Consider the following 27,933-nt stretch of genomic DNA (forward strand, 5'->3'; position numbering starts at 1 on the left):
CAGCTCCTCTTCATCTGTTTCGAGTCACCCCCAGTGAATGATGTACTTGCACAATTGTTAAGATGACAGTCACCATGATAACTGAACATCGCTTCCCTGGACTGGGTAGTGCCCTGTGTACCCGGAGCTCTCTGCTCCCCTCCCAGCGTTTTGCAGTGTAACTGATTACTTGCCATCTTGTAAGTAACACGGGAGTGAGAGACAGTGTAAATATTTTATACCTTGCTGAAACCACTTATATTTGCATTGGTCTTCTTCACACTAGACTTTAAGCTTAACAGAGAATTTAAATCAAATCATTCAACCTAAGAAATAGTCAAAAGAACTAATGAAATAAATGTAACAGTGTAACTGGTTAAAATAGCCCAAGAGCATAATAGAGGTTTCAGATGATTTTGTGACATGCACCTTTTATAGGACTTTTGTCTCCGACTATATTCTTCAAAGTGCCATCAAGGCAATGACCGTCGGTATCGTTTTTATCAATAACAGTCAGCACTTCCCACTGGGAAATTAGTCAAGAGGATGAGATTTTTTTTTACAAAATCATCTTTAAGCATTTATCTTCCAAAAGATATTACAAAACTGTCCATTATAAGGCAGGAACTTAAATGAGTTACTTGTTCTTTTAGAATTTTATTCATAATAAGCTAGTGATCAGATTCCATTTTATTTAGAGAATAAAATGATTTTGTTTTGTTTTCTTAGTAATAGCTTTTCTAAAGACAGAATGTTAATATAGTCCAGTTGTTATCAAACTTTTTAAAATGTACACTCCTATTAATAATAATTTCTAGAGTACATATCCCCATTACATGTATATTTATTTATTTATAAATTATAAAATATGTGCATGCATGCATGCCTAGTTGCTTCAGTCATGTCTAACTTTTTGTGACCCTGTGCAATATACCACACCAGGCTTCTAGGTCCACGGGATTATCCAGGCTAGTGAACAAATATTATTTATACTGTGAAAGTAATCATTTTAAAAGGAGTCCTTATTGTTCTTGTTTTGTTGATAAGTCATGTCCAACTTTTTGTGACTCCATGGACTGTATGTAACCTTCCAGACTCCTCTATTCATGGGATTTCCCAGGAAAGAATAAGCGAGTGGATTGCCATTTCCTTCTCCAGGGGATCTTCTCAGCCCAGGCATTGAAATTGCATCTCCTGCATTGCAGGTGGATTCTTTACCACTGAGCCATAGGGAAGCCCTCTAAAAGGACTTGAGCTCAGTTCAGTCACTTAGTTATGTCCGACTCTGTAATCCCATGGACCACAGCATGCCAGGCTTCCCTGACATTCACCAGCTTCTGGAGTTTGCTCAAACTCATGTCCATCAACTCGCTGATGCCATCCAACCATCTCATCCTCTGCCGTCCCCTTCTCCTCCTACCTTCAATCTTTCCCAGAATCAGGGTCTTTTCAAATGAGTCATCTCTTTGCATCAGGTGACCGAAGTATTGAAGTTTTGCTTCAGCATCAGTCCTTCCAATGAATATTTAGGACTGATTTCCTTTAGGATTGCCTGGTTTGATCTCCTTGCAGTCCAAGGGACTCTCAAGAGTCTTCTCCAACACCACAGTTCAAAAGCATCAATTCTTTGGCACTCAGCTTTCTTTATAGTCCAACTCTCACATCCATACATGACTACTGGAAAAACCGTAGCTTTGGCTAAACAGACTTTTGTCGGCAAAGTAATGCCTCTGCTTTTTAATATGCTGTCTAGGTTGGTCATAGCTTTTCTTCCAAGGAGCAAGCATCTTTTAATTTCATGACTGCAATCACCATCTGCAGTGATTTTGGAGCCCAAAGAAATAGTCTGTCACTGTTTTCATTGTTTCCCCATCTATTTGCCATGAAGTGATAGGACAAGATGCCATGATCTTCATTTTTTGAATGTTGAGTTTTAAGCCAGCTTTTTTACTTTCCTCTTTCACTTTGGTTATTCTTCGCTTTCTGCCATAAGGGTGGTGTCATCTTTGCATCTGAGGTTATTGATATTTCTCTTGGCAATCTTGATTCCAGCTTGTGCTTCATCCAGCCCAGCATTTTTCATGATGTACTCTGCATATAAGTTAAAAAGCAGGGTGACAACATACAGCCTTGACAATCCAGTCTGTTGTTCCATGTTCAGTTCTAACTGTTGCTTCTTAACCTGCATACAGAGTTCTCAGGGGGCAGGTCTGCTGGTCTGGTCCATCTCTTGAAGAATTTTCCACAGTTTGTTTTGATCCACACAGTCAAAGGCTTTGGTGTAGTCAATAAAGCAAAAGTAGATGTTTTTCTGGAATTCTCTTGCTTTTGTGATGATCCAACAGATGTAGGCAATTAGATTTCTGGTTACTCTGCCTTTTCTAAATCCATCTTGAACATCTGGAAGTTCATAGTTCACGTTGAAGCCTGGCTTGGAGAATTTTGAGCATTACTTTGCTAGCAGCATGTGAGATGAGTGCAATTGCGCACTAGTTTGAACATTCTTTGGCATTGCCTTTCTTTGGGATTGGAATGAAAACTGACCTTTTCCAGTCCTGTGGCCACTGCTGAATTTTCCACATTTGCTGGCATATTGAGTAGACATAGACAAAATCATCAGTTGAATATTTTCTTAATCAAGAGCTAATACTATCATTAGTACATCAAGAAAACAATAGATTGGAAAAGTCTAGAGATCTCTTCACGATTAGAGATACCAAGGGAACTTTTCAAGAAAGTGTGAAAGTTGCTCAGTCACGTCCGACTCTTTGCGACCCCATGGACTATAATGTCCATGAAATTCTCCAAGCCAGAATACTGGAGTGGGTAGCCTTTCCCTTCTCCAGGGGATCATCTCAACCCAGGAATAGAACCCAGGTCTCCTTCATAGCAGGCAGATTCTTTACCAGTTGAGCCACAAGGGAAGACCAAGAATACAAGAGTGGGTAGCCTATCCCTTCTCCAGTGGATCTTCCTGACCCAGGAATTGAACTGGGGTCTCCTACCTTGCAGGTGGATTCTTTACCAACTGAGCTATCAGGGAAGCCCATTTCAAGGAAAGATAGCCACAATGAAGGACAGAAACAGTTAGGCTCTAACAGAAGCAGAAGAGATTAAGAAAGGTGGTCAGAATACACAGATGAACTGTATAGAAAACATTGTAATGACCTGGATAGCCATGGTGGTATGATCAGTCACCTAGAGTCAGACATCCTGGAATGTGAAGTCCAGTGGGCCTTAGGAAGCATCACTACGAACAAAGCTAGTGGAGGTGATGGAATTCTATTGTTGAATATTTCAAATAATAGTTGAACTATTTCAAATCTAAAAGATGATGCTATTTAAATGCTATACTTGATATGACAGCAAATTTGGAAAACTCAGCAGTGGCCACAGGACTGGAAAAGTTAAATTTTCGTTCCAATCCCAAAGAAAGGCAGTGCCAAAGAATGTTCAAACTACTGCACAATTGCACTCATTTCACATGCTAGCAAGGTAATGCTCAAAATCCTTCGAGCTAGGCTTCAACAGTAAGTGAACCAAGAACTTCCAGATGTACAAGCTGGATTTTAAAAAGGCAGAGGGACCAGAGATCAAATTGCCAACAGCCTCTGGATCATAGGAAAAGCAAGAGGTTTCCAGAAAAAACATCTACTTCTGCTTCATTGACTGTTCTAAAGCCTTTGACTGTGTGGATCACAGCAAACTGGAAAATTCTAAAGAGATTGGAATACCAGACCACCTTACCTGTCTCCTGATAAACTTGTATGCAGGTCAAGAAGCAACAGTTAAAACCAGACATGAAACAACAGACTGGTTCAAATTTGGGAGAGGAGTACATCAGGCTGTATACTGTCACCCTGCTTATTTAACTTAAATGCAGAATACCTCGTGTGAAATGCTGGGCTGGATAATTCATAAGCTGGAATCAAGATTACTGGGAGAAGTATCAACAACTTCAGATATGTAGATAACACCCACCCTAATGGCAGAAAGTGAAAAGGAACTGAAGAGCCACTTGATGAGGGTGAAGGAGGAGAGTGAAAGAACCTACTTAAACATAAATATTCAAAAAAGTAAAATCATGGCATATGGCCCCCTTACCTCATGGCAAATAGAAGGAGGAAAAATGGAAACAGGGACAGACTTTTATTTTCTTGGACTCCAAAATCAATGTGGATGGTGACTGCATCCATGAAATTAAAAGATGCTTCCTCCTTGGAAGAACAGTTATGATAAACCTAGAAACATATTAAAAAGCAGAGACATCACTTTGCCAACCAAGGTCCATATGGCTATGATTTTTTCAGTAGTCATATGCAGATGTGAGAGTTGGACTATAAAGAAGGCTGAGCATGGGTGTATTAATGCTTTTGCACTGTGGTGGTGGAAAAGACTCTTGAGAGTCCTTTGGACAGTGAGGATATCAAACCAGTCAATCCTAAAGGAAATCATCCCTAAATATTCATTGAAGGATTCATGCTGAAGCTGAAGCTCCAATATTTTGGCCAACTGATGTGAAGAGCTGACTCCATTGGAAAGAAACTGATGGGAAAGATGGAGGGCAGGGGATGACAGAGGATGAGATAGTTGAATTCCATCATCAAATTGATGGATATGAATTTAAGCAAACTCTGGGAAATACTGAAGGACAGGAAAGCCTGGTGTGCTGCCATTCACGGGGTTGGAAAGAGTGAAACACAACTGAGCGACTGAACAACAGCAACAAAACACAGAATTTTTAGGCGCAATTTTAGATACTGGGTATCAAAGCATTTTCCATGTGGTCTCCTTGACAACATGAATTTTGTTTTGTCAATTTCTGGTCAAAGATGCTTGGACTGTCAATGTTTATATCTTATACTATGGCTGGTGAAAAAGCTTGTCTCATAAGTAGGAAATATCAAACTGGTCTCTTTTTTGTTCTTTATTTAGTTATGAATTTAGATATTCTATCTGAACCATGGTTTTCCGTTTTTCAGGAACCTTGAAAGGTACCCATGTTTCCAAAGTAGTATAGTTAAAACCAGATAATATAATTCATGAACCACTTAGCATGGAGTCATAAACCACATCATGATGTACTGAAAGCTAATAAATGAGGTAAATATTTCTAGCTCCTCCACACTGTAAAACTCTTGTTCTTCCCTTTTCAGGGACTAATCCAGGACTTCATTCATTCATTCATTCACTTATCCAATTAGTATGCCACCAGGATATGCAGCAGTAAATACAACAAAAAGAATACAAAAATTCTTTCCTTTTTAGGCTTTTATTCTAGTGAGGAAAGATAGTAAACAGGATAAATAAGCAAGTTAAAATATATGTGTATATTAATATGTGTGAATGTATGTGTATATATGAATGATAAGGGCAATGGAGAAAAACAGACCATAGATGAGGGATCAGCAATTCTGTGCTCGCCTTTCAGGAGAGTATTATGTTGGCCAAGCATGGGACTAGGTAGAGTGTTGGTCTGGTGAGACAGGGAGGGTGAAACTTAAAGGAGGCCACGGAAAGCTTAAAAGAAGGTGACACTGGAGCAGGGCTTTGAAGGTGAAAACCATACAGTTAACTGGGAGAAAAAATTTTACTTCAGGAGGAGGGATATACAATCAGATTCTGGGCTTTAGGAGTCTGGGTTTGGCTCCTGCCTGTTCCTTTAATTCCCCAAACCCATTAGTATGTGCATTGACCTTCAGCCTAGGATTCTGAAAGGTCAGGTTCAACCACTGACATCCCTGTGATGCCCCGTTGACAAGTAAATGCTTCATAGCTTGGGGACTTAAGGCTCAACCACCAGCTGAGTTGTGTAATGTAGACATTTTCCCAGTTTACAGATCTGCTCTTTGAGTCTGTAACATTCACGTACTGGTAACGAAGGCTACCTTGAATGCCAGTCCATCATCTGGGTGTCTGACTTCCTTCATTTCTTCCCATATCATCTTCCAAAATATCCCCACATTCCAGGTAAACCAGAATAAAATGAATTCATTGCAAAATAAAAGTCTTTTATTACTATCTGAAGTTTATGGAGGCAAGACCACCAAGAACTCAGATCGTTCAGGAATGAGTTTGGTTGTGCTCATCAGCCAAATAATCTCAATTTGTTAGGGATATAAGAAAGGGAAGTCATAAATACCACAACTGGCCTCATGACCTATTATAGAAATAAAGTCTAAAGACTGTACTCTGAACTCTTAATAATTTCCCAAATCTTTCTCCAGGTTTTTTTCCTAATCCCATTTTTATAATCTATAGCCCAAAAATTAAATAGTAAGTGTAACCACCTGGAAACATCAGGTATACAATATTGGGTGAAAAGAAGAGAATGAATATTTATATACACAACACAGAGTACAGTCTATAGACTTTATTTCTATAATAGGTCATGAGGCCAGTTGTGGTATTTATGACTTCCCTTTCTTATATCCCTAACAAATTGAGGTTATTTGGCTGATGAGCACAACCAAACTCATTCCTGAACGATCTGAGTTCTTGGTGGTCTTGCCTCCATAAACTTGCAGTGATCTTACATTAGCCTGGCAGAAGGTAATCAAAATAACAGGCAACAATTTTCTGCCTTCAATTCAATGAAGGTGTTATAGAATCATTCTTCTTCTAAATTAGCAGATTCCAGAGTCTTAGTTATAGTAAATAAAGCTTTTACAAATTGATCTTTAGTCTCATTATGTTTGTAAGGAAGCCTCTCCTTGTACCTTTTTACCCCCAGTCTTCTGGGATTTCTGCATCAGATGTGATGGTCAAATAGCTAACTGTAAATGTTCTTCTGACTCTTAAGATTCTAGAAATTTTAAATTTGTTTTAGTTTGCTGAAATCTTACATTGGATGATACAATGACTACTCTTCTATCACATATACCTAGTACATTTCATGTGTATTGCTATTTAAAGCTCTTTCCATGCTGTGGAGTTTTTTTGTCACTGCTTAATTTAAGCACATAATAACTTCTTTAGTGCTAGTTTCCATGTGTTTTTACAGTGCTTTCTTGAATGTGAGTTTTGCATTCCTAATGAGTTGCAGTACCTGAAATCTAAGATTTGAACACTTTCTACTTCTTTTCCACTCCCTTTAGTGCTTAGCACCATGTTAGAAAAAGTAGATGCTCAATCGGTATTTGACCGTGGATTTGACTCTCAGGCCATAAACCTATCTCAGCATTTTTCGTTGGTGAGATCTTTAAACAAAGCATAAAATCAAATTTATAAATAAATCAAGTGTACTTCAATTATAAAAAACAGGTGCCCTTTGAAATCAAATCATTTCCTTAGCTGCTTCTGATAGCAAGGATCTGAGCACTTTTACTGAACCCCATGAACAGTATGAAAAGGCAGAAAGATATGACATTGAAGGATGAGCCCCCAGGTCAGTAGGTGTCCAATATAGTACTGGGGAAGGGTGGAGGAATAGCTGCAGAAAGAATGAAGAGCCTGAGCCAAAGCAGAAACAACACCCAGCTGTGGTTGTGTCCAGTGGTGCAAGTAAAGCCCGATGCTCTAAAGAACAATATTAGAAACCCAGAATGTTAGGTCCATGAATCAAGGCAAATTGGAAGTGGTCAGACAGGAGATGGCAAGAGTGAACACTGACATTTTAGGAATCAGCGAGCTAAAATGGCCAGGAATGGGTGAATTTAACTCAGATGACCATTATATCTACTACTGTGGGCAAGAATCCCTTAGAAGAAATGGGGTAGCCCTCATAGTCAACAAAAGAGTCCTAAATGCAGTATTTAGGTACAATCTCAAAAATGACAGAATGATCTCAGTTCGTTTCCAAGGCAAACCATTCAACATCACAGTAATCCAAGTCTATGCCCCTACCAGTAATGCTGAAGAAGATGAAGACTGATCTGTGAGGACCTACAAGAACTCCTAGAACTAACACTAAATATGTATGTGTGTGTGTGTGTGTGTGTGTATGTACTTTTCTTCATAGAGGACTGGGATACAAAACTAAGAAGTCAAGAGATACTTGGCATAAAGGCAAGTTTGGCCTTGGAGTAGAAAATGAAGCAGGGCAAAGGCTAATGGACTTTTGGCAAGAGAACACAATGGTCATAGCAAACACCTTCTTTTAGCAGCACAAGAGACAACTGTATACATGGACATCACCAGATGGTCAGTACCAAAATCAGATTGATTATATTCTTTGTAGCTGAAGATGGAGAAGCTCTATAAAGTTAGCAAAAACAAGACCTGGATCAGACTATGGCACAGATCTTAAGCTCATTATTGCAAAATTCAGGCTCACTCAAATTGAAAAATGTAGGGAAAACCACTAGGCCATTCAGGTATGACCTAAATCAAATCCCTTATGATTATAAAGTGGAGGTGATGAATAGATTCAACAATTGGATCTGGTAGACAGAGGTCCTGAAGGACTATGGACAAAGGCTCCTAACATTGTACAGGAGGTGGTGACAAAAGCTATCCTCAAGAAAAAAGAAATGCAGCAAGGCAAAATGGTTATCTGAGGAGGTTTTACAAATAGCTGAGAAAAAAAAATGGGCAAGACAAAGAAAGGGAAAAACATACCCAACTGAATGCAGAGTTCCAAAGAATAGCAAGGAGAGTTAAGAAAGCCTTCTTCAGTGAGCAATGCAAGAAATAGAAGAAAACAATAGAACGCAAAAGACTAGCCTTCTCTTTAATAAAACTGGAGATACCAAGGGAACATTTCATGCAAAGATGGGCACAATAAAGGTCAGAAATGGCAAAGACCTAACAGAAGCAGAAGAGATTAAGTAGAAGTGGCAAGAATACACAGAAGAACTATACACAAAAAGGTCTTAATGACCCAGGTAACCATGATGGGTGTGATCACTCAACTAGAGGCAGACATCCTGGATTGTGAAGTCAAGTGGGCCTTAGGAAGAATCATTATGAACAAAGCTAGTGGAGGTGATGGAATTCCAGTTGAGGTATTTCAAATCCTAAAAGATGATGCCATTAAAGTACTGCACTTAATATGCCAGCAAATTTGGAAAACTCAGCAGTGGCTACAGACTGGAAAAGGTCGGTTTTCATTCCATTCCCCAAAGAAGGCAATGTCAAAAATGTTCAAATTACTGTACAATTATTCTCATTTCACATGCTAGCAAGTTTATGCTCAACATCTTTCAAGCTAGGCTTCAGCAGTATGTGAACCAAGAGCTTCCAGATGTACCAGCTGGATTTAGAAAAGGCAGAGAAACCAGAAATCAAATTGCCAACACTGATTGGATCATAGAAAAAGCAAGAGAATTAAAAAAAAAATCTACTTCTGCTTCATTACGCTAAAGCCTTTGACTGTGTGGATCACAATAAACTTGGAAAATTCTTAAAGAGATGGGAATACCAGACCACCTTACTTGCCTCCTGAGAAACCTGTATTTAGGACAAGAAGCAACAGTTAGAACTGGACATGGAAAAACACACTGGTTCAAAATTGGGAAAGGAGTACATCAAGGCTATATATTGTCACCCTGCTTATTTAACTTATATGCAGAGTACATCATGCAAAATGTTGGGCTGGATGACTCATAAACTGGAATCAAGACTGTCAGGAGAAATAAATATAAACAACCTCAGATATGCAGCTGATAGCACTTCAATGGCAGAAAGTGAAGAGGAACTAAAGAACCTCTTGTTGAAGGTGAAAGAAGAGAGTGAAAAGCTGACTTAAAACTCAGCATTCAACAAATGAAGATCATGGCAACAGGTCCCATCACTTCATGGCGAATAAATGGGGAAAAACTGGAAACAATGTCATATTTCATTTTCTTGAGCTCCCAAATCACTCCGAATGGTGACTGCAGCCACAAAATTAAAAGATGCTGTTCCTTGGAAGAAAAGCTGTTACAAACCTAGGGAGTGTATTAAAAAGCAGAATCATCACTTTGCTGACAAAGGTCCACGTAGTCAAGGCTGTGATCTTTCCAATAGTCATGTATCGATGTGTGAGCTGGACCATAAAGAAGGCTGAGCACCTAAAAAGTTGATGTTTTTGAACTGTGGTGCTGGATAAGACTCTTGAGAGTCCCTTAGACAGCAAGGAAGTCAGGCCAGTCAATCCTAAAGGAAATCAACTATCAAACCTGAATATTCATTGGAAGGACTCATGCTGAAGCTGAAGCTCCAATACTTTGGCCACCTGAGTTTGAAGAGACAACTCACTGGAAAAGGCCCTGATGCTGGGAAAGTCGGAGAAGGCAATGGCACCCAACTCCAGTACTCTTGCCTGGAAAATCCCATGGACAGAGGAGCCTGGTAGGCTGTGGTCCATTGGATTGCTAAGAGTCGGACACAACTGAGTGACTTCACTTTACTTTTCACTTTCCTGCATTGGAGAAGGAAATGGCAACCCACTCCAGTGTTCTTGCCTGGAGAATCCCAGGGATGGGGGAGCCTGGTGAGGTGCCATCTATGGGGTCACACAAAATCGGACACAACTGAAGTGACTTAGCAGCACCAACAGCTGGGAAAGCTTGAGGGCAAGAGGAGAAGGGATTGACAGAGGATGAGGTGGTTGGATGGCATCACTGATTCAGTGGACACTGAAGAAGTTCTGAGCAAGCTCCAGGAGATAGTGAAGGACAGGGAAGCCTGGTGCACTGCAGTTCATGGGGTCACAAAGAGTTGGACATGACTTAGTGACTGAACAACGATTATATACCAGGCTCTTTCAGAAGGTCATCCAGTTTAATCCTTACAAAAGTCCATGAGAGATATATTAACTGTTAGAAACCAAGACTCATAAAAAGTAGGTAATTTGCCAAATGTCCCCTCTAGTATGAGTGACAGAGTGGTCTTCTAACTCTAAGTTAACTGCTTTTATTTTTATTAAAGGACCTCAGCTCTCAGAGCTTACCTCATTCCCCAGACATTAGTCACAGGGCTTCTCAGAGAATTTCTTCTTGCATTAAAGAGACCATTTTTGTTTTTTTGCTAAAACAGGGCAAGCAAAGTAATAGATTGCAGAATAATTTTAATAATGCATTTAAGATGCCAAACTCATACCACACCGTCTATCCTCAGTGAGAAACTTTTTTTTTTCTGTTTTGTCCAACGGTCTAAAAACAATCTTTGACTTTCCTCAATGAAAATAAGAACCACAACTTCTAGCTCTTAGAACAAATATAAGTTGTTTTTATTTTTAATTAAGTATGCTTAGCTTAAGTACGTTTTCTCTTAAGGTGTAATGACTAAACCGTGATCATTTCTTTTTGTTTATTCATTTAAAGTGCAAATAAAAGCAGATAATCAATAGATCATAATCTAAAACAGGAGGATTTACAAGTTAATAAGCTTGAGTCAATAGATATTCCATAGTGAAGCCTTCAATGCTGAACCTGACATAATTTGCTTTGCACTAAGCTAGTTGACTTAATGCTTTAATTTAATGCCAATATTAACTGAAAAATCCAAAGAAAAGGGGAAATTTTAAATCCTATTATACTAAAATGTTTTCAAAGCAACAACACAATCATGTCACAACTGCTTAAGTATGCCACCAGCATCTGCCTAAACTGCCTGCATGCTGCGTGCCTGCTAAGTAGCTTTAGTAGTGTCTGACTCTTTGCAGTCCTATGGACCGCAGCCCACCAGACTTCTCTGTCCATGGGGTTCTCCAGTCAAGAATATTGGAGTGGGTTGCCATTCCCTTCTCCAGGGGATCTTCCCGACCCTGGGATCAAACCCTCATCTCTTATGTCTCCTGCATCAGTAGGCAGGTTCTTTACCGCTCGTGCCACCTGGGAAGCCCTGACTGCCTGGGCTCTGGTCGTTGGGGCCTGGCATATGTGAATTTTGGAAGATGACCTTCCTTTGCAGTATCTTTTCTTAGCATCAAGTGTTATCATTGTTCAGTCTTATAACATCTGCTTTTCCTGACTTGCATGCAGACCACTGGAGTTGTGTTTATTTTGAAAGCTGTGTTATTTTGAATCTTTCTATTCCCCTTGATTCCTCTTGAGATTCTTCTTCATAAAACAGAGTAGTAAACAGGTCAGAGAGCAGAGGAAGTCTTTGTGGGTCCCTGGAAGGAAGAAGTGAGACCCTTTCTTTATAGAGAAGTAGTGTAGATTGGCTTCCACCTTCTGAAATCTGGTGGGACTATTGGGGGTATATTCAGGGTTATGAGCCTGGACTCTATAGTCAGAATGCCTCCCCTCAAATCCTGGTTCTGCCTCCTATAATTATATCAGTTCAGTTCAGTTGCTCAGTAGTGTCCGACTCTTTGAGACCCCATGGACTGCAGCACACCAGGCTTCCCTGTCCATCACCAACTCCTGGAGCTTGCTTAAACTCATGTCCATTGAGTCGGTGATGCCATCCAACCATCTCATCCTCTGTTGTCCCCTTCTCCTCCTGCCTTCAATCAGGGTCTTTTCAAATGAGTCACTTCTTTCCATCAGGTGGCCAAAGTATTGAAGCTTCAACTTCAGCATCAGTCCGTCTAATGAATATTCAGGACTGATTTCCTTTAGGATGAACTGGTTGGATCTCCTTGCAATCCAAGGGACTCTCAAGAGTCTTCTCCAACACCACAGTTCAAAAGCATCAATTCTTCAGCACTCAGCTTTCTTTATCGTCCAACTCTCACATCCATACATGGCTACTGGAAAAACTATAGCTTTGACAAGATGAACCTTGGTTGGCAAAGTAATGTCTCTGCTTTTTATTTTTTTATTTTTCCTCTCATATTTTATTTTTAATAATTAAAAAAAAATACAATGATGTAAAATGCACCACAATGCTGTCTTTTAAAATATTCAGAGACCTGATGAAAAGGGAATATGAAGGTGCTAATTCTCTATTTAACTTTATAAAGATAATAATTCATATTCAAGTATATTCTCTTAGTGTTTAAAAAATATCCTTTATTTTAAATTAGACAGGATTGAAAGACGAACTCAGTCAGTACTCTTTGGAATCAAATCATAACACAAGAACCTTATCTCATATATTGCTGTACAGTCACATGACGATTTTACTTTGGAGAATTTTAATAGAAAGAATATAAGCAATAAACTAACTTCAAACTTGATTTTGCAAAATGTAAGATTCAAGGAATTTAAAAAGCTTTACTTAATATATTTACATTATTTCTTTTGCAAATTGCAGTGTTTTTTTTTATATCTTTTTTTTAATAATTTTATTTTATTTTTAAACTTTACAATATTGTATTGGTTTTGCCAAACATCGAAATGAATCCACCACAGGTATACACATGTCCCCCATCCTGAACCCTCCTCCCTCCTCCCTCCCCATACCATCCCTCTGGGTCGTCCCAGTGCACCAGACCCAAGCATCCAGTATTGTGCATCGAACCTGGACTGGCGACTTGTTTCATATATGATATTATACGTATTTCAATGCCATTCTCCCAAATCATCCCACCCTCTCCCTCTCCCACAGAGTCCAAAAGACTGTTCTATATATCAGTGTCTCTTTTGCTGTCTCGTATACAGGGTTATTGTTATTATTAATATGCTGTCTATGTTGGTCATAACTTGTCTTCCAAGGAGTAAACATCTTTTTATTTCATGACTGCAGTCACCATCTGCAATGATTTTGGAGCCCAAAAAAATAGTCTGCTGCTGTTTCCCCATCTATTTGCCATGAAGTGATGGGACCAGATGCCATGATCTCAGTTTCCTGAATGTTGAGCTTGAATCCAACTTTTTCATTCTCCTCTTTTACTTTCACTCTCCTCTTTTACTTTCATCAGGCTCTTTAGTTCTTCTTCACTTTCTGCCATGCTGTGCTATGCTATGCTAAGTCACTTCAGTCGTGTCCGACTCTGTGTGACCCCATAGACGGCAGCCACCAGGCTCCCCCATCCCTGGGATTCTCCAGGCAAGAACACTGGAGTGGGCTGCCATTTCCTTCTCCAGTGCATGAAAGTGAAAAGTGAAAGCGAAGTCGCTCAGTTGTGTCCGACTCTTAGCGACCCCATGGACTGCAGCCTACCAGGCTCCTCCATCCATGGGATTTTCCAGGCAAGAGTACTGGAGTGGGGTGCCATTGCCTTCTCCACTTTCTGCCATAGACAATCATAATTATATGACCATGGACTATTTGCTTCAACTTTACATCCATTTCCTTATCTGAAAATGAGGATAATAGCAGTGCTATCTCATGAGATTGCTTTAAGGATTAATATACATAAAGCACTTGAAAAGTGCTTACCCTATAGCATGTACTCACTGTCTTAACCCTTTGAGAAACTATTTATGAAAAGGATGAAAAGTACATAGACTATATGCTACAAATCACTTTGAAAGCAGCAGCACTGAATGTAGTAGTCAGATATGTCTTTCTGCACTGCTTTGTATGCACAACAAAAGTCCTAATGTATTCCATTTGTTACCACCCTCACAGCCTCATTTGTGAGTTCCCAGTCTGGTTTTCATTTCGTGCCATTGCTGGTTGCACTATAGCCAAAGTGGCGGTGTGTTTGGACTGCCCTTTAAGTAGGCCAGCTTTAGCTTTCTGGTCCCATCACTGTCACCAAAAACAAATCAGTTCGCTTTTCTAAAATAAATGGACTATAAGTTATGCACTGGTTTTTACCATAGGGTGAAAGTGAAAGTCGCTCAGTCATGTCTGACTCTTTGCAACCCCATGAACCTTACAGTCCATGGAATTCTCCAAGCCAGAATACTGGAGTGGGTAGCCTTTCCCTTCTCCAGAGGATCTTCCCAACGCAGGGATTAAACCCAGGTCTCCCGCGTTGCAGGCCGCACTCTTCTATTCAGGAAGGATACTCGGAAAACAAAGAACAGAAAGCTCATTGATTTTTATGATGAACATTTTTTCACATTTCTCCACCTCTCTCTGAAACCACATGCAACTAAGTCTTACCATCAGTGTAAGTGGCAGTTATTACCTACTTGTCATTTCCTGGGTCTGGATGAACTTGATCAATGCCATTCACACTCCTGTCACTTCAGTTGAGTTACCTACACTGCCGGTACTACACACATAGCGTTTAATTGCCACTTAAAATGTCTTCAAAAAGATTATACTATGGGCCCTCTGTCAGCCAGCTGGTGCGACCATGAAGGTCTACATCCTGTCCTTTTGCTACGAGGAGCAGGGATACACGGTGTTTAAGATAGAAGTGCTAATGAATGGAAGAAAACATTTTGTTGAAAAAAGGTACAGCGAATTACATGCCCTGCACAAAAAGCTTAAGAAAGATATTAAAACCCCAGAAATTCCTTCTAAACATGTTTGGAACTGGATCCCAAATGTTGGAACAGCGATGACAAGGTTTGAAACCTATTTACAGGCTGTCATTCTGGAAAATGAAGAACTTCCCAAACTATTTCTTGATTTCCTAAATGTTCAACATTTGCCCTCTCTACCAAAGACAGAGAGTTGTGGATCTTTTGATGAGACAGAGTCTGAAGAGTAAAGCAAACTGTTCCACCAGCCAGTGCCGCTGTTCTCAGGGATCCATACATCTTGCTTATAGCCAGTGATTTTCCAAATGTGGTTACTGAAGACGTTCTCCATGGGATATTTTACCCTCATCTACAACCCAGGTAGAAATCATCCATGGCTAGAAGAAGCTGAAGCTGGTTTTGAAGTCGTAGTCAAGGAAATTGATACCTACCAAATTAACCTAAACTCTATGACATAACAGTTCTCTCTTGCTAGTGGTAAAATTCACAGTCCCAGCTTAATTCAGAGCAGGGACATTTCCATTGGAATGGTGCCTTTAAAATAGAAACCAAATCGGGGTGGTGCTGAGGTTAAGGCCAAATGTTTAAGAAGTAGAATGTAGCTGCCAATTTAGAAATCCCAGAAAAGAAGACTAAAGAACATCTTTGGGACCTCCAAGTGTAGCAGAACAGTTACTCTCCACTTCAATCACACCATTTGCTAATTGAAAATCTTACCCTGAATCGTTATGAGACTGATCAGCTTTGGTAGATTTTTTTTGTTCAGATTCTATGACACACTAATCTTTTCATCGTGAGATTTTTCTCAGCCAATGATAGATAACATTCTGAAATGCTGGCACCAGGAGAGCATTACAGAAACGCACTGCTAAATGTGAGGAAGGAACTAAACTGGAAATGAAATTATACTGACCATACTAGGGCATTTAAAAAATCTCGGCATTTTAATTTGCATTACAGTGGAGTTGCATCATATGCAGGGATTTACTTCCAATGTCAGCCCATAAAGTAGACTAAGGTATCAAGACTGACCTTGAAAGCCCTTTAGAATGGTGCCATATCGGAAATCTCCATCCACAACAGCCAGTTTTTCCTCCCGTGTTGGAAGAGAGAACTGTTTCTTCAGTTGAAGACCAATTAAAGTTGTTGGTGCTTGTTTAGGGACTATTTTATAGAAGAAGTACTAACCTTTAAATGCTAGAATTATACTTACCCTTGCAAGATGCTTGCCCTATAAAAGGTACATGTGAACTGACAGTAGCTGAGGGAACACCAGATTGACAACTCTCATCTCGGTTTACTCAAGGGTATCCATTCATTGAATAGGTGGTATAATTGCCAGATTGATTGTTATTTTCCTTTTTGCTTATCATTTCCTTTTCACTGACCTCATACATTGAATTAATATAAATTAAATGGGTTTATGATGCACCTCCATTGTAAATCTTACAGACATTCAGATTTTGACTAATAAAGAATAAAAGCATATATGCAGCCTGTATATGTGTGCTATCTTTGGGCATTTCCTTGAAAACTAATTAATAGCTAGCTTATTTATGATTATTAGATTAATAAGCTTCTGTGTGGGAGAAAAGTATTTAAATTCAAAACTAATAAGTAAATCATGGTTTTTGACTAGGCTCTAAACATACAGATTTAAAGCTTGCTGCAAACTCTTGGTGATGTATTTATGCTAGATGTGTTAATACATATGGAAGCAAGTAAGGACTGAATAATCAAGGGTCATCAACCAAAAATGACTGAATAGTCAAGTGTTGGAGATATTTTTTAAGTGTTTTTGTCATTAGCTATTTTGGGTTAAATAAAAATGAAGAACAAAAAAAGAAAGATTACACTATAATTTAGCATTAAAATGAAGTTATTTATTGTATACACAGAAAGACATGAGAGCCTCAGTTCAGTTCAGTTGCTCAGTCGTGTCCAACTCTTTGCAACCCTATGAATCGCAGCACGCCAGGCCTCCCTGTCCATCACCAACTCCCAGAGTTCACTCAGACTCATGTCCATTGAGTCGGTGATGCCATCCAACCATCTCATCCTCTGTCGTCCCCTTCTCCTCCTGCCCCCAATCCCTCCCAGCATCAGGGTCTTTTCCAATGAGTCAACTCTTCGTATGAGGTGGCCAAAGTATTGGAGTTTCAGCTTCAGCATCAGTCCTTCCAAAGAAATCCCAGGGCTGATCTTCTTCAGAATGGACTGGTTGGATCTCCTTGCAGTCCAAGGGACTCTAAGAGTCTTCTCCAACACCACAGTTCAAAAGCATCAATTCTTCGGTGCTCAGTTTTCTTTATAGTCCAACTCTCACATTCCATGACCACTGGAAAAACCATAGCCTTAACCAGATGGACCTTTGTTGGCAAAGTAAATGTCTCTGCTTTTCAATATGTTATCTAGGTTGGTCATAACTTTCCTTCCAAGGAATAAGCGTCTTTTAATTTCATGGCTGCAGTCACCATCTGCAGTGATTTTGGAGCCCAGAAAAATAAAGTCTGACAGTTTCCACTGTTTCCCCATCTATTTGCCATGAAGTGATGGGACCAGATGCCATGATCTTAGTTTTCTGAATGTTGAGCTTTAAGCCAACTTTTTCACTCTTCCTCTTTCAACAACAACAAAAAAATACAAGTCTCAAGGTATCTTTCCACATGTATGAGACAAAAATTCTAAGTGATAAAAGAGCATTGTATCTTCATTCAGTTGGAAACATTTTTTTCTTTCTTGGGGATACATAAAATAACAGTGTGTCTTGGACTCCTTTGAATCCAAGGATTCAAAGAAAGGAAGTATATTCCATGATGAATATTTTAAGAATTTATTTTATTGAAATTCTTGATTCATGATGTTTTGTTCATTCCTGTTGTATAGCAGTGATTCAGTTTTATCTTTCATATTATTTTCCATTATGGTTTATCACAGGATATTGAATATAGTTTCTATACTACACAGTAGGACCTTCTTGTTTTTCCATTCTAAATTTAATAGTTTGCATCTGCTAATCCCAAATTCCCAATCCATCCTTATCCTATTCCCCTCACCCTCAGCAACCACAGGCCTGTTCTCTGTGTTTGTGAGTCTGTTTCTATTTTGTAGATAGGTTCATTTGTGTTGTATTTTAGATTCCATATATCAGTGATATTATATGGTGTTTTTCTCTTTTACTTAGTATGCTAATCTCTAGCTCCATCCATGTTGCTGCAAATGGCATTATTTCATTCTTTCTATGGTTGAGTAGTATTTCATTGTCTATATATACCACATCTTCTCTGTCTGTTCATCTGTCAGTTTATATTTAGGTTGCTTCTGTGTCTTGGCTACTATAAGTAGTGTTGTTATAGTGATGCATGTATTTTTTTGAGTTACGGTTTTGTCTGGATATATGCCCAAGAATGGAATTGCTGGATCATATGGTAGCTTTCAGAGAAGGCAATGGCACCCCACTCCAGTACTCCTACCTGGAGAATCCCGTGGATGGGAGAGCCTGGTAGGCCGAAGCCCATGGGGTCGCTAAGAGTCCGGTACAACTAAGCGACTTCATTTTCACTTTTCACTTTCATGCATTGGAGAAGGAAATGGCAACCCACTCCAGTGTTCTTGCCTGGAGAATCCCAGGGACAGAGGGGCCTGGTGGGCTGCCGTCTATGGGGTCACACAGAGTCAGACACGACTGAAGCGACTTAGCAGCAGTAGCATGGTGGCTTTATTTTTAGTTTTTTAAGGAACCTCCATACTTGTCTGCATAGCAGCTGTACCAATTTACATTCCCACCAACAGTGTAGGAGGGTTCCTTTTTCTCCAAACCCTCTCCAGCATTTTGTTATTTGTAGATTTTTTAATGATACTATCCTGAGCACTGTGAGGTGGTACCTCACTGTAGTTTTGATTTGCATTTCTCTAATAATTTGCAATGATGAGCATCTCTTCATGTGACTATTGGCCAACTGCACGTTTCTTTGGAGAAATGTCTGTTTAGGTCATCTACCCATTTTTCGATTAGGTTGTTAGATTTTTGTTGCTTAATTGTATGAACTATGTGTATCTTTTTGAAATTAGGCCTTTATCAGCATTTAATTTGCATATTTTCTCACAGTCCATAGGTTGTCTTCATTTTGTTTATAGTTTTCTTTTCTGTGCAAAAGATTATAAGTTTGGTCAAGTCCCATGTGTTATTTTTGCTTATATTTCTATTGCCTTGGGAAACTGACCTAAGGTAACACTGATATGATTTATGTCAGAGAATGTTTTTGTTTTTTTTTTTGGTGTAGCATTGCCTAGAATTATCAGTACAATAATGAATGGAGGGCATCTGTCTTACCCTGTCTTACCTGATTGTTATATTGATCATAAGATTTCTAGGACTTTAAATATAATTTACTGTATGATTTTAGTAAATTTTTATCAGATTAAGGATAATTTCTTTCATTTTTACCTGGCTAAGAGGTTTTATCATGAATGGGTGATGGATTTTATTAATTCTATTAAAATGATCATATGTCAATCAACTTTTCTAAGGGCTAAATCCTACAGAGTCATAATATGTCTTTTAAATGTGATGGTGGATACTACTTATTAATAATGTGAATTCATCTCAAGTGATTTTGATCTATGAAAACACATTTTTCTCATTAAGTTCTTGTTCAATTTTGATATTTTCTTAAGACATGTAGAAAGTTTGGTATGTGGCCAGTTTACCTATTTTCTGGAACCCCCCCCCACCCCGCCCTATATTGTATCAGTTATCAGTTGCAGATTTAATTAAAAAGTAGTAACAGAAAACTTCCCTGGTTAAACTGTCTGGACCTGGGGCTTTTTAGAGTAAGAGGCTCATTCAGGACTTTATTTCATTTTGTTTTAAAGCTGATTAATGTATTTGAGTGCAGTTGTTTAATTTTTCCTGTTTTTTTTAGAATTTCCCACTTTATGTAAACTTTTACATTTACTATCATAAAATTGTTCACATTTTTCTGTTTCTAAGGATAATCTGACCCACGAGGACTGAATGAGTATCTGTCATCCTAATACCCAAGACCCTCTGAAAAATATCATTTTGAGTGCATTACTAACAAACTGTCTTTGTAAATGTTCCATATTACCTAATAGTGTTATTTGTTCTTCATTGGAAAAAGATATTATCTTTTTCAGCTCAGTCCCGAAAGTCAAGATATGTAAGAAAACAAAAACTGTATCATATTGAATGCCCTGTAGGTAAAAGTAAAAAAATCATGCCCATTATTAGATAATCCAGTTTATATATATGTACATATATATAAAGCTGCGTCCGACTCTTTTGTGACCCAATGCACTGTAGCCCTCCAGGCTTCTCTGTCCATGGGATTTCCCAGGCAAGAATATTGGAGTGGGTTGCCATTGCCTTCTCTAGGGGAACTTCCTGACCCAGAGATTGAACATGTGTTTCCTGAATTGCAGGTGGATACTTTACCACTGAGCTACCAAGAAAGATCCATACACATATGTATGCTGCTGCTGCTAAGTCGCTTCAGTCGTGTCCGACTCTGTGCGACCCCATAGACGGCAGCCCACCAGGCCCCGCCGTCCCTGGGATTCTCCAGGCAAGAACACTGGAGTGGGTTGCCATTTCCTCCTCCAATGCATGAAAGTGAAAAGTGAAAGTGAAGTCGCTCAGTCGTGTCCGACTCTTAGCAACCCCATGGACTGCAGCCCACCAGGCTCCTCCATCCATGGGATTTTCCAGGCAAGATTACTGGAGTGGGGTGCCATTGCCTTCTCCCATATATATGTATCAAATCAGATCAGATCAGATCAGCTGCTCAGTCATGTCCAACTCTTTGCGACCCCATGAATTGCAGCACGCCAGGCCTCCCTATCCATCACCAACTCCCGGAGTTCACTCAAACTCATGTCCATCGAGGCGGTGATGCCATCCAGCCATTTCATCCTCTGTCATCCCCTTCTCCTCCTGCCCCAATCCCTCCCAGCATCAGAGTCTTTTCCAATGAGTCAACTCTTCACATGAAGTGGCCAGAGTACTGGAGTTTCAGCTTTAGCATCATTCCTTCCATAGAACACCCAGGACTGATCTCCTTTAGAATGGACTGTTTGGATCTCCTTGCAGTCCAAGGGACTCTCAAGAGTCTTCTCCAACACCACAGTTCAAAAGCATCAATTCTTCAGTGCTCAGCTTTATTTATATTCCCAATTCTCCCATCCATACATAACTACTGGAAAAACCATAGCCTTGACTAGATGGACCTTTGTTGGCAAAGTAATGTCTCTGCTTCTGAGCCAGGGTAGTATGCACTAAAAATACCTTGTTAGCTCTCCATTGCTTGAGAATCAACCTTTTATTCTTTCATAACTTCCAGGATATTTATTGAGTGTCTTATGGATAGAAGTATCTTTTAGATACTAATAATAAAATCTAGCACTTATTAAATACCCTGCATATCAAAAAATATTCTAAGATATAACTCACTAAAATTTACAAACTGAAAAAGGTACTATTACTATTCCTTTTTCATGTGTGAGAAAAATAGAGTAGAGCAAGGTTAGGAAACACTCCTGATGCAAAACATTTCATTCACTTTGTAGTAGATGGACAAACAAGTGAACAGACAGATACAATACAGAAGATCAATTAATAAAGGAAGTACATCTATGAATAAATACAAGCCCATTCTCTTTCACAGGTGGTAATACTTATTACAAAGGAATTTGGGACAACTTGTTTCAAACAAATAGTTTTAATTTTAATTGAAAAGAGTGTATATGTATGAGTTGGGAAGCTCAAGTTCAATTGCAAATCTAGTATTGATGGATTGTAAGATCTTATACAGGTAATTTATGCCATTTGGACTTTAGTTTCAACCATAAAATTAGGCAGTTGAAGTATAGTCAAGTTATAATTTTTTGACTCTTTAACCCTAATTAAAAGTTTTACTAATAGGACTTATGTATACATGGATACTTCATATTTAATCACAAGTATTATGAGTGTGTCTATCAAAAGTTAGACGTATAAGACTCCTTCTTTCACTGCATAAAAGTTCAAACAAATCTTTGATTAATCTTTAATTGGTACTGTCAATTAAAGCAGAGTATAATGTAGTTAAGTGGTATCACAATGTAGTTCATGAACCCCTTAGAGTCCCAGAAACTTTTTCAGGAAATCTACTAGGTCAAAAATATTTTGATAATTGATATGAGGACATTATATGTCTTTTTCAGTCTCATCTCCTCAAAGTGCACAGTGGAGTTTTCCAAGTATGTAATGATGTTTTCTCTCTGCTGGCTAGTAGAATATATGCTTCTTAATATTTTCTCAATTTTAATTTTTTTATATAGCAAATGTGGGATATATAAAGCACAGAAACTAAAGCTTTTAGGGATCCTTATTATTTTTTAAAAATAGGGGTCCTAAGACCAAAACGTTAGGACTGTGGATGCAGTTGACAAGGACATTTGAACTGAAAATAGTACAGAAATAAAACATAACCGTGCCATTTGTTAGCACTGTGACTCTGGGCAAATTACTTACCTAAGCCTCAGTTTCCTTACCACTTTCAGAGCTTTGTCATGCAGATGAAATGAGATAATACGTGTAAAGCCCTTTTTACGCAAGGTATGACAACTTCCCTGGTGGCTCAGACAGTAAAGTGTCTACCCGCAATGCAAGAGACCTGGGTTCAATTCCTGGGTCAGGAAGATTCCCCTGGAGAAGGAAATGGCAACCCACTACAGTACTCTTGCCTGGAAAATCCCATGGATGGAGGAGCCTGGTTGGCTACAGTCCATGGGGTCGCACAGAGTTGGACATGACTGAAATGACCTAGCATGCATGGTATTCCTATTATGGCAGCCTGAGTAGACTAATACAACCCCCTACATAAATTTTTCACACAGCAACCAAAGTGGTCTCTTTTTTTATTCCTTTATTTGGTAACTCAGATGGTAAAGAATCTGCCTGCAATGTGGGAGACCTGGGTTCAATCCCTGGGTAGGGAAGATCCCCTGGAGAAGGAAATGGCAACCCACTCCAGTACTCTTGCCTGGAGAATTCCATGGACAGAGGAGCCTGGCGGGCTACAGTCCATGGGGTCACAAAGAGTCAGACACAACTGAGTGACTAAAACACACACACACACACACACACACATTTTTTGTTGAGGTATAGTTGATTTATAGTGTTGTGTTAGCTTATGGTGTACAGCAAGGTACTCAATTTTATGTATATATTTATTTATATATATATATATGTTAGTATATATATATATGTATATATATACACATCTTCTTTTTCAGATTATTTTCCATTATATTTTATATCAAAATATTGAGTATAATTTCCTGTACTATGCAGTAGGCCCTTGTTGTTTCTCTTTTTTATATATAGTTTTTCTGCTAATCCCAAACTCCTAATTTATTCCTCATGCCTTTCTCCTTTGATAATCAAAAGTTTGTCTTCTGTGTCTGTGAGTCCATTTCTGTTTTGTAAGTAAATTCATTTGTATCACTTTTTAGATTGCACATATAAGTGATGTATGATATTTGTCTTTGGCTTACTTCACTTACTACGATAATCTCTAGGCCCACTCATGCTGCTGTAAATAGCATGATTTAATTCCTTTTATGGCTGTGTAGTATTCCATTGTATATATGCACCTCATTTTCTTTATCCACTCATTCATTGATGGACATTTAGGTGGTTTCCATGTCTTGGCCTTTATGAATAGTACTGCAAGGAACATTCCTGTGCATGTAGCTTTTTGAATGAGAGTTTCTCCAGATATATGCATAGGAGTGGGATTGCTGTATCATATGGTGACTCAATTTTTAGTTTTTTAAAAGAAGAATGATCTCTTTAAAACCTAAATCGAATCGTGTCACTCCCTTGCTAAAAGGCCTTCAATAATTTTCCATTGAAATTAGCACCAGGTTCTGACTCTTGGCCTAAAAGATGCACACCGTCTCGCACCTGCTCATCACTTTGACTGTACCTTGGGCTGTTCTCCTTCTCGCTCACACCCTCACTCACACTAGCTTCTCTCTGTCAGCAAAACTCCCAAGCTCATCCTTCTGCCTGAAAGTTTCTCCCCTGGTTCTTCACATGGTTTCTCCGCAGTCTAAAGAAGTTTCTAAATGAAATGTCTTCAGGGATTTTCACCCATCCTCCTTAAGCCAAGACTCACTCTCCCCACCACCTAAACCTAAACACTAGTTCATCGCTCTACTTATTCCCTTCATAACTTGCCACAATTTTTGACTCTCTCCATTTTGCTTGTAGATGGCCCATTTTTTCTCATTTTAATATAAGACTCAGGAGGGTACTGTTTCATCGCTTTTGTTTTCTGCTGTGTCCTCAGAGCTTAGAGGGGTGTCAAGTACACAGGAAGCCTTCACTAAATGTGTTTAATCAAGGATTGAATAAATATAAGGCTGGCTGGAATGAATGAAATTTGGTTCAATGTAGTTTAGTGCCCTTTTTCTGTAAAATAGATTGCCAGGTCATTGAGTATGCATATTTTTAATTTTGATAGATCAGGACTGCTTTTTAATATTTAGTGTGACTGATTTGCCACTTTAGAATTTAATTATCACAAATTTATTTTTTTTCCTCTTCTCTTTTGAAAAATGAGCCATTTCAAACTATTCTTTTCCTCTCTCAGTGTTTTTATGGTACCTGAGGTGTCATCGTTCACTTTGTAAGAACCCTAGCTTTTGCTTTACAGGCTAAATTGATAGACCCCATTCGTCTATAAAGAAAACTTTTGTGAATTGAATGTTCTTTTTGCATTGGCCCCTCGTTACAAAATGAATGACATACTTCAATGAGAGAAAAGAAATACCACACACCCCCCAAGTTTTTCACATATCATTCTTCTTCTCTGAACATAGATATTTGTGAAAGTACAGACACAAAAGTATACTACATGGCACTAACACATGAATACTCTAAGCTAAACATTTTAGATTTGAAACTTATAATTTTTATAACAAACTCCTGACTAATCAATTCTATAACACTACATGTTAACAATTACTTAATGGGAGGATATGCATTTATACTTTCTTGAAATCTTTCCAGTTGAGCCCTCTGACATTAGTTAGAACCCAGAACTAGGAATTCCCTGGTGGCTCAGCTGGTAAAGAATCCACCAGCAATGCAGGAGACCCTGGTTCAATTTCTGGATTGGGAAGATTCCTGGAAAAGGGATAGGGTACCCACGCCAGTATTCTTGGGCTTCCCTGGTCAGGCTCAGCTGGTAATGAATCTGCCTGCAATGAGGGAGACCTGGGTTTGATCACTGGGTTGGGAAGATTCCCTGAAGAAGGGAACAGCTACCCACTCCAGAATTCTTGCCTGGAGAATTCCATGGACTGTATAGTTCATGGGGTCCCAATGAGTTGGACATGACTGAGGAACTTTTACTTTCACTTTTCATTCCTATTGTTTATACCTTTGAATTAGTTCCGTTTTACTTTGTGGTCATCAGCAGTATCCCTAAACTTTTCTAGTTGATTCTAGCTGTTTGATATGTACAGGGTATAAGGGTATGGATGGTTCAACACAAACATGTCTCCGCTACCAACAGAAACCATAGACCCAGGTACATGCGATCCTGACAGGAAGTCAGGACACAGGACAGTATAATTGGCTTCAATTCAGTCCAGTTTTCATAATCCCCACCTGGATACAAACACTGGGTAAAGAGTAATTTGAAATTTTGAAATGAAGCAAACATTCAATACATACAGTATACTAACACATATATATGGAATTTAGAAAGATAGTAACAATAACCCTGTGTACGAGACAGCAAAAGAGACACTGATGTATAGATCAGTCTTATGGACTCTGTGGGAGAGGGAGAGGGTGGGGAGATTTGGGAGAATGGCATTGAAACATGTATAATATCATGTATGAAATGAGTCGCCAGTCCAGGTTCGATGCATGATGCTGGATGCTTGGGGCTGATGCACTGGGACAACCCAGAGGGATGGTATGGGGAGGGAGGAGGGTTCAGGATGGGGAACACAGGTATACCTGTGGCGGATTCATTTCGATATTTGGCAAAACGAATACAATATTGTAAAGTTTAAAAATAAAATAAAATTTAAAAAAAAGGAAAAAAAATCTTATTCCCAAGGTTATCATGTTTCAATTTATAGGAGCAGAAACTTTGTCTCTTAAGACTATGAGCTGAACAAGGCACATATTTGGCGTTATCATACACAGTTGAGGAATAATAGCTTCAACCTCTTTGTACGGCTGCCATAGTCACTTATGTATAATATCTGTGACGGTGAGCATTTTTATGCCAACATTATCTAGTTTCCAATTGTAAATTTACTATTTATAGCATATCTATTTTTTTCTTTTTTTCAATTGAAGTATAGTTGATTTATAACATGTTAGTTTCAGATGTGCAGCAAAGTGATTCAGATATGGTGTGTGTGTGTTCTTTTCAGATTCTTTTCCCTTATAGGTTATTAAAAATATTAAGTAGAGTTCCCTATGCTATACAGTAGGTCCTTGGTGTGTATCTATTTTATATATAGTACTGTGTATATTTTAAATCAAACTCCTAAATTACCCTTGTTGTTTATTTTATATATAGTAGTTTGTATCTGATAATCACAAACTCCTAATATATCTCCCTGGTCCCCCCTTTCCCCTTTAATAGCTATAAGTTTACTTTCTATGTCTGCAAGTTTATGTTTCTTATGAGTTGATTTGTAGCATTTTTTAATATTCCACATATAAGCAATATAATATATTTGTCTTTCTCTGGCTGACTTACTTCACTTAGTATGATAAACTCTAGGTTCATCCATGTTGCTGCAAAATCTAATTCTTAAGAAAGCACTCTATCACCTTTTACATATGAAAAATCTATACATGTTGGCTGAATAATGATTAAATTAATTATTCCATCTAAACAGATTTCTTATTTTACCGCCCACTAGCCGTGACCTGTACTATGACAGGACAAAATTTAAAAGTTCTTCCATCACTCCTTCAAATGATAGAGTTCTTTACTTATTTATAACTATAATTATTTCTTAAAATTGTCTCTAATGTTGTTGATTGTTTCCTACCAAATATGGTCCAAAAACTTTAGGGTGACATTCCACAATCCCTTCCAGTCATACCACCCTCTTCCTTGCCTTAATCCCCACTATTGCCCTATATCCACAGCTCTGTGGCTCATGCAACTCTTAGCTCTTTCCCAAACATATCCTGCAGTTTTTCTTCTATTCTTTCCTCCAATCCTGCACACATTTTCATCTACTCAAACTTTATATCTTTCCTGTCTTATATCAGATGCCAATGAAGTTTTCCCCAGTGCTTTACCTCCTCCTTTCCCAACTAGAAGTATTCCCCTCAGTAATTCCCTGATTTTCCTGGCACTCAGTTGTATCATTTACCATACTCTGAATTGTGTGTGTCTGTATGCATTATTGATACGCTCTATTAGATTATAAGCTCCTAAGAATCAGAAGCCTGTCCTATGCATCTTGTATCCCCCACACCAGTCTTGTACCAGATGCCCCAAAGAACTGAAAGAATTGAAAGCACCTCCTGGCCAACAATGCTGAATGTTTCCACTGACCATTCTGGGACCTCTGTCATGCCACTAAGCAATGCTACCTAAGAAACACACTGTTCACATGCGTGACAGTAGACCATGAACCTAAAGGGTATTTTCTTCTACCTTTATTATACGATCAGTCTATCTGTTCCTTGGAAGAAAAGCTA

General features: G+C 38.8%; 1 pseudogene; it reads left to right on the forward strand.

Moving 5' to 3' along the window:
- The first annotated feature begins 15,046 nt into the window (after window positions 1-15,046).
- Window positions 15,047-15,540, forward strand: LOC147356929 (sorting nexin-24 pseudogene; annotated as a pseudogene).
- The last annotated feature ends 12,393 nt before the right edge of the window (window positions 15,541-27,933 follow it).

This window comes from Bos grunniens, chromosome 16 (assembly GCF_055505025.1).
Source record: "Bos grunniens cultivar Pamir isolate PY7600 chromosome 16, Bosgru_T2T1.0, whole genome shotgun sequence".
Lineage (NCBI taxonomy): Eukaryota > Metazoa > Chordata > Mammalia > Artiodactyla > Bovidae > Bos > Bos grunniens.